Genomic DNA, 6393 nt, shown 5'->3' with positions numbered 1-6393 from the left:
CCTCAGGGCTGCATCATTCCCAAGCCGCGTGGGTCTGTCCCCGCGGCATGTATCTGTTTTGCTTTTGTCTTCAGCTTACCTTGTTGGGCGCCCCTCGGGCTGCATCATTCCCAAGTCGCTTGGGCCTGACCCAGCAGCGTTTGCCTTTCTCTGCATCTATCTAAGTTGATTTGCTTCTTCATGCTTAACCTGCCTATGATTATCATACGCTGCCTACGACGGGCCTCTCCTCTCTTATGCAAAGCGCTTGCACGTTAAAAGGGGGGGCGCCTGAGCATCGCGACTCAGGAGCTCTTACTGGCTCTCCAGCCCTCACCCCCTGGCCTTGTCCATGGCATCGCGACCTGGCATACCAGCGGCGGCTGAGCTTGCTCGAGAGCCGGGACCTGAGGACGTAGAGCATTTGCATTTTAACCACCTTGCAGGAATGTACCACCGACAAAGGCCCAGAGCCAGGCGCAACCCGCCTTGAGGTAGGGCCCCGTGAGTCCCGCGCTGGCTCACAGGTGCCCAGATACACCTCCCATAGCCCTACCGTGTCGGCCACGTGTCAGGGTGAGGCTGTACACGCCCTGGGGGATCCTCTCGAGGGGGATCCCCCCTCCCACGTACCGGTGGAAGCACCATGCTCCGCGCTAGCTGACGACACTGCCGAGGAGCGGCTATGCCCGTACACATACGGAAGCGCTATGCTCCACGCCAGTGATAAACAACTGAGGGCAGCCCACGGCTGTATCAACCTCAGCGAGCCCAGAGCTCAGTGTCTGGCCTCATCGTAACGCCTCCCCTCGGGAGCGTCGCGCGAGGGGGCTGGGCACGGGGGCTGCGCCCGGGCCATGCCCGAGCACACGCCACCCAGCCAGGTCCCTCGGACCTGGTCGTCGCACGCCCCTCCCCGAGCGGAGCCAAGGTATGAAGACCCGTTTGAGCGTCAAGGGGGACTCCTGAGCATCGCGACTCAGGAGCCTAACTGTTCACGTATGCCGGCGTTCTGGGAATGGGGGTCCCTAGACTTGCCTGCCTGCGGCCTGCGGCGTGGCTCAAAGGAGGCCAAGCACAGCCCATCTTCATCAACACAGGCTCAAGACTCTCACGAGGGGCCAAGCCTTGCGGGGAGGACGACAAGGAGCTTCCTCGGGCATGGCCTCGTCAGGCTGGCTCGCGAGGAGGCGGAGAGTTCAAGGTGGGGTACCTCGCGAGGTGCCCATGACGCAAGCCATGATGACCAAGGGCGCCAGTCGGGCGCCAGCCCGCGCAGTGTCCTCCTTTCCTCTTTGGTGCAAAGGGAGCAAGCGCAGGCAAGAGCATCAAGCAAAGGCGTCCATTTCGGTGCAACAAGACCAAGACCAACCCAACGGCCGGAAGGAAGTCATTGTGGAGCCCAAGTCGGCGTCACCACCAGAGCCTTTGACAGGCGAGGACCAACTTTAGTCAGGATAAGTGTACCCGCTGTTCCCCTTCAAAATAGCCAATTGTTGGCGCCCTTCCCGCTCAATATTTGGGAAGAGGCCCAGGGCCTTTGCCTATAAATAGGACTAGCCACCCACAGGGTAGAGGCATCGAAAGAACAAGGATAGAAAGACACAGAGTGAGAGAGAGAGGCGACTAAACTCCCCCTAGCAGTTCATCGCGCCAGCCAAGAACAGACCCTCGCGAGGCTGTTCTTTCATTGTACTGTTCCTCATCCGCCCAAGAGGCAATCCACCACACCACACACTGGAGTAGGGTATTACACCACAATGGTGGCCTGAACCAGTATAAGTCTTGTGTCTCTTGTGCTGTTCCGTTTGGTAGTTTAGGTCATAGCGATTCGGTGAGGAGCGAGCCGGTAGAGGGTTGAATCTCCGTGCGCACCCCGGTGTTCGAACCTCAAGGGTCTGCCGGAACCTGAATCCGACATTTGGTGCGCCAGGTAGGGGTGCGCCGGAATTTGCCTTCCATCGTCTCGTTCTTCTCCGACCATCGCATCCATGTCTGACGCTCGACGGGCTCGCGCCGAGCGCCGAGCCGCCCTCGCTTCCCATGTCGCCCAGACGGCTCCCGTCGGCGGGCGCCCTCGCCGTTCCCCGTCACCTGCCGTCAACACCGCCACCGGCCCGGCGGCTAACGGGCAGCAAGCATCGTCCCAGCATTCCCCAGTGACCTCTAGGGAGGAGCCGCGCAGCTTCTTCCTCACCCACCCCGTCGCGCCGGCTCCCTCGGTCGTCGCGGCCCTCCTGGGCGGCTCGCAGGCGCCGCCCTCCAGCCGCCGCGTCAAGCCATTTGTCCTCCGGGTCGGCGCCGCCTCCATGAGGCAGGGGGCTCCCTCAGGCCGGACGGAGCCATCGGCCGGGCTGACCTTCGACTCTGAGGACCACCCCACCAACTCGGCCTGCTCGGGTGCGCTCCCCATGCTCTGCACACCCACCATCTGCCAGGTGGCCGTCACCAGGACCCTCATCGACGATGGCGCGGGCCTCAATGTGCTCTCAGTTGAGGCCTTCAACCTCCTTTGCATACCCCGGGAGCAGCTGCAACCCAGCCGGCCTTTCTTGGGCGTCGGAGGTGGGTCGTGCAGCTCCTTGGGGCAGATCCGACTTCCGGTAACTTTCGGCACCTATGACAATTTCCGCACGGAGCAGGTCGATTTCGACATCGCCCCCATCAGCCTCCCCTACAATGCCATCCTCGGCTATCCAGCATTGGCCAAATTCATGGCCGCGACTCACCCGGGGTACAACCTCATGAAGATGCCCGGGAGCAACGGCATCCTCACCGTGCCCGGGGACCGATGGTGCGCTACGAGTACTCAAGCTCGCCCTCAAGACGGCGGCGGCAGCGCAGCCCGCCGACGCCGAAACCCCCAAGCCCAAGGGGACTGCGCCGACCAAGAAGAAGCAGTTGTTCACCCAAGACAAGGCGGAGACCAAGCAGGTACCTGTCGACGAGCGGGTCCACTAACGCCACTTTCACCATAGGCGCCAACCTTGAGCCAGAGCAGGAGGAAGCCCTGGTCAAGTTCCTGCGTGCAAACAAGAAGGTGTTCGCCTGGGAGCCTGATCAGCTGGCAGGGATCCCACGGGGCGTAATCGAGCACCACCTCAACGTGTGTCCCAACGTGCGTCCCGTGAAGCAGAAGGCGAGGAGGCAGTCCACTGAAAAGCAGGCCTTCATCGTCCAAGAGACCTGCAAGCTAGAAGCCGCGGGGGTTATTCGCGAGGTCCGATACCCGGATTGGTTGGCCAACCCCGTAGTTGTGCCAAAGAAGGGAGGAAAGGAACGCATGTGTGTCGACTTCACCAACCTCAACAAAGCATGCCCGCAAGATCCGTTCTCGCTCCCTCGCATCGACCAGATCGTCGATTCCACCGTTGAGTGTGACCTGTTATGCTTCTTGGATGCCTTCTCCGGGTATCACCAGATCAAGATGGCGGTGTAAGATGTGGAGAAGACGGCCTTCCTAACACCGTGTGGGGTGTACTGCTATACGTGCATGCCATTCGGACTACGCAATGCGGGGGCGACCTTTTAGCGGCTCATGCACATCACCTTGGGCCCGCAGCTAGGGAAGAATGTGGAGGCTTACGTCGACGACATCGTAGTGAAGTCTCACGAGGCCAAGACCCTGATACAAGACCTGGAGGAAACCTTTGCGAGCCTCAACGCAGTGATCCTGTGACTCAACCCGGAGAAGTGTGTGTTTGGAGTCCCCTCGGGCAAGCTCTTGGGTTTCCTCGTGTCCCACCGAGGCATCGAGGCCAACCCAGAAAAGGTCAAGGCAGTTGAGGACATGAGCCCACCAAAGACCCTCAGGGAAATGCAGAAGCTCACGGGGCGCGTGACGGCGCTGGGGCGCTTCATCTCCCGATTGGGGGAGCGGGCGCTGCCTTTCTTCCAACTGATGAAGAAAAAGGGGCCCTTTGAATGGACTGAAGAGGCCGACAAGGCGTCCAAGATCTCAAGAGATACCTAACCAGCCCTCCAGTGATGGTGGCCCCGCGCCCTCAAGAGCCCTTGGTACTCTACCTCGCCGCCACTCCCTACTCTGCTAGCACAGCCCTGGTGGCAGTTAGAGAGGGGCGCCGGGCCAAGACCACGGCAGCCACCCGTGCCAAGGCAAAACTGGATCAAAAGGGACTTGCGGAAGTCACCACCATGACTGAGGAAGATCAGCCACCGCAGCGGAGCGCACCAGGGGCGGGAGAGGCCCTCCCTCCAGGCAACCAGCTTCGGGAGGATCCACCACCTCAGGAGGCACCACGGCTTCCGGAGGACGCCACCAGCACCGACGCCCCAAGCCTCGTCGAGCACCCGGTGTACTTCGTCAGCACGGTGTTACGGGATGCGAGGGCACGGTACCCCATGCCGCAGAAGCTCCTCCTCGTGCTGCTGGTGGCTTCGTGCAAGCTGCGGCACTACTTCCAGGGTCATCCAATCAAGGTTGTCTCGGCATACCCCTTGGAAAGGGTGCTCAGGAGCCCTAACTCAGCCGAAAGGGTCGCTGAGTGGAACATTGAACTGCAAGCATTCCAGCTCGAATTCACACGACCAGCGTCACCAAGGGGGCCGCGCTGGCAGATTTCATGGCCGAATGGACAGAGGCACCGGGCCTCAGGGCCGGTGAGGATCGATCCCTTTCCCCAGGAAGCGAGGCGCCAGAAGGCTGGGTCATGTACTTCGACGGAGCGTTCTCCAGGCAGGGCGCTGGGGCTGGGGCGGTGCTCATATCTCCCACTCAGGACAAGCTCTACTACGCCGTGCAGCTCTGTTTCCAGCACGGCGAGAAGGTCTCCAACAATATAACAGAGTACGAGGGACTGATAGCGGGCCTGAAGGCCGCCGCTGCCCTGGGAGTGAAGCGTCTTACTATCAAGGGCGATTCGCAGCTCCTTGTCAATTTCTCCAACAAGGTATACGAGCCAAGAGATGAGCAGATGGAGGCCTACCTTGCAGAGGTCCGCAGGATGGAGAAGCAGTTCTGGGGGTTGGAGCTACAGCATGTGCCTCGCGGCACTAATCAAGAGGCCGATGACATCGCCAAACGAGCCTCCAGGAGGCTGCCCCAGGAGCCGGGCGTCTTTGAGGAACGGCTCTTCAAGCCTTCGGCCCTACCACAATTGTCGAGCACAGCACAGCCTTGGGTGGAGCTTCCTCAGCCACCTGCCTCGGGAGCCCCAGCCTGTGGCCTGGCCTCAGGAGCACGCCTGCTGCTGACGATGGAGCCTCGGGAGGGGTGCTGGATCACAGAGCTCAGGAGCTACTTAATGCAAGGGACCTTGCCGGAGAAGGAGGAGGAGGCAGAGCGTGTGGCGCGGCAAGCCACAGCGTACTGCATCATGGATGGAGAGCTCTACTGGAAACGACCGAACGATGTGTCCCTGCGTTGCATCACCAGGGAACAAGGGAAGGAACTGCTGGCGGATATACACGGTGGAGACTGTGGGCATCATTCATCGTCACGGACCCTCGTCGGCAAGGCGTTCCGCAGCGGTTTCTATTGGCCCACTGCGCTCAATGACGCTGTCGAACTTGTGAAGGCTTGCGAGGCCTGCCAATTCCATGCCAAGCAGATCCATCAGCCAGCAGGAGGTCTGCAAACCATCCCCCTCACATGGCCATTCGCGGTCTGGGGGCTGGATATCCTGGGCCCTTTTCCTCGGGTGCCAGGGGCTATCGCTACCTCTACGTCGCCGTGGACAAGTTCACCAAGTGGGCCGAAGTCGAAGCCGTCCGCACCATCCCTGTTGGTTCTGCGGTCAAGTTCATCAAGGGCATCGTGAGCCGGTTCGGAGTGCCGAACCGCATCATCACTGACAACAGTTCGCAATTCACTAGTAACCTTTTCAAAACGTATTGCGCTAACCTTGGAACGCAGATATGCTACGCTTCGGTGGCGCACCCCCGAAGCAACGGCCAGGCCGAGCGGGCCAACGCAGAAGTCCTGAGGGGCCTCAAGACCAGGATATTCAAGAAGAAACTGGAGGCCTGCGGCAGAGGCTGGTATGACGAGCTTCAGTCCGTGCTGTGGTCCATCCGCACAACCGCGACCAAGCCGACAGGGGAGACCCCCTTCTTCCTGGTCTACGGAGCCGAAGCGGTCCTCCCTCACGAGGTCAGGCGTCGATCCGCGTGGGTCCTGGCGTTTGATGAGACGCTGCAGGATGCCATGCGGGGGACAGACCTCGTGCTGGGGGAGGAGCGTCGTCGAGAAGCTGCGCTGTGAGCGGCAAGGTACCAGCAGGCACTCCGGCGATACCACTGCCGCAACATCCGCCCCAGAACTCTCGAGGTAGGGGACCTCGTGCTCCGGCGGGTCCTCTCCAGGGAAGGACTACATAAGCTCTCTCCTATGTGGGAGGGCCCGTTCAAGGTTGTTCATGTTTCTAGGCCCGGCTCCGTGCACTTGGAGACTCA

This window comes from Triticum dicoccoides, chromosome 3B (genome assembly GCF_002162155.2).
Source record: "Triticum dicoccoides isolate Atlit2015 ecotype Zavitan chromosome 3B, WEW_v2.0, whole genome shotgun sequence".
Lineage (NCBI taxonomy): Eukaryota > Viridiplantae > Streptophyta > Magnoliopsida > Poales > Poaceae > Triticum > Triticum dicoccoides.
The sequence above is the reverse complement of the archived record's forward strand: the minus strand, read 5'-3'. Positions refer to the sequence as shown.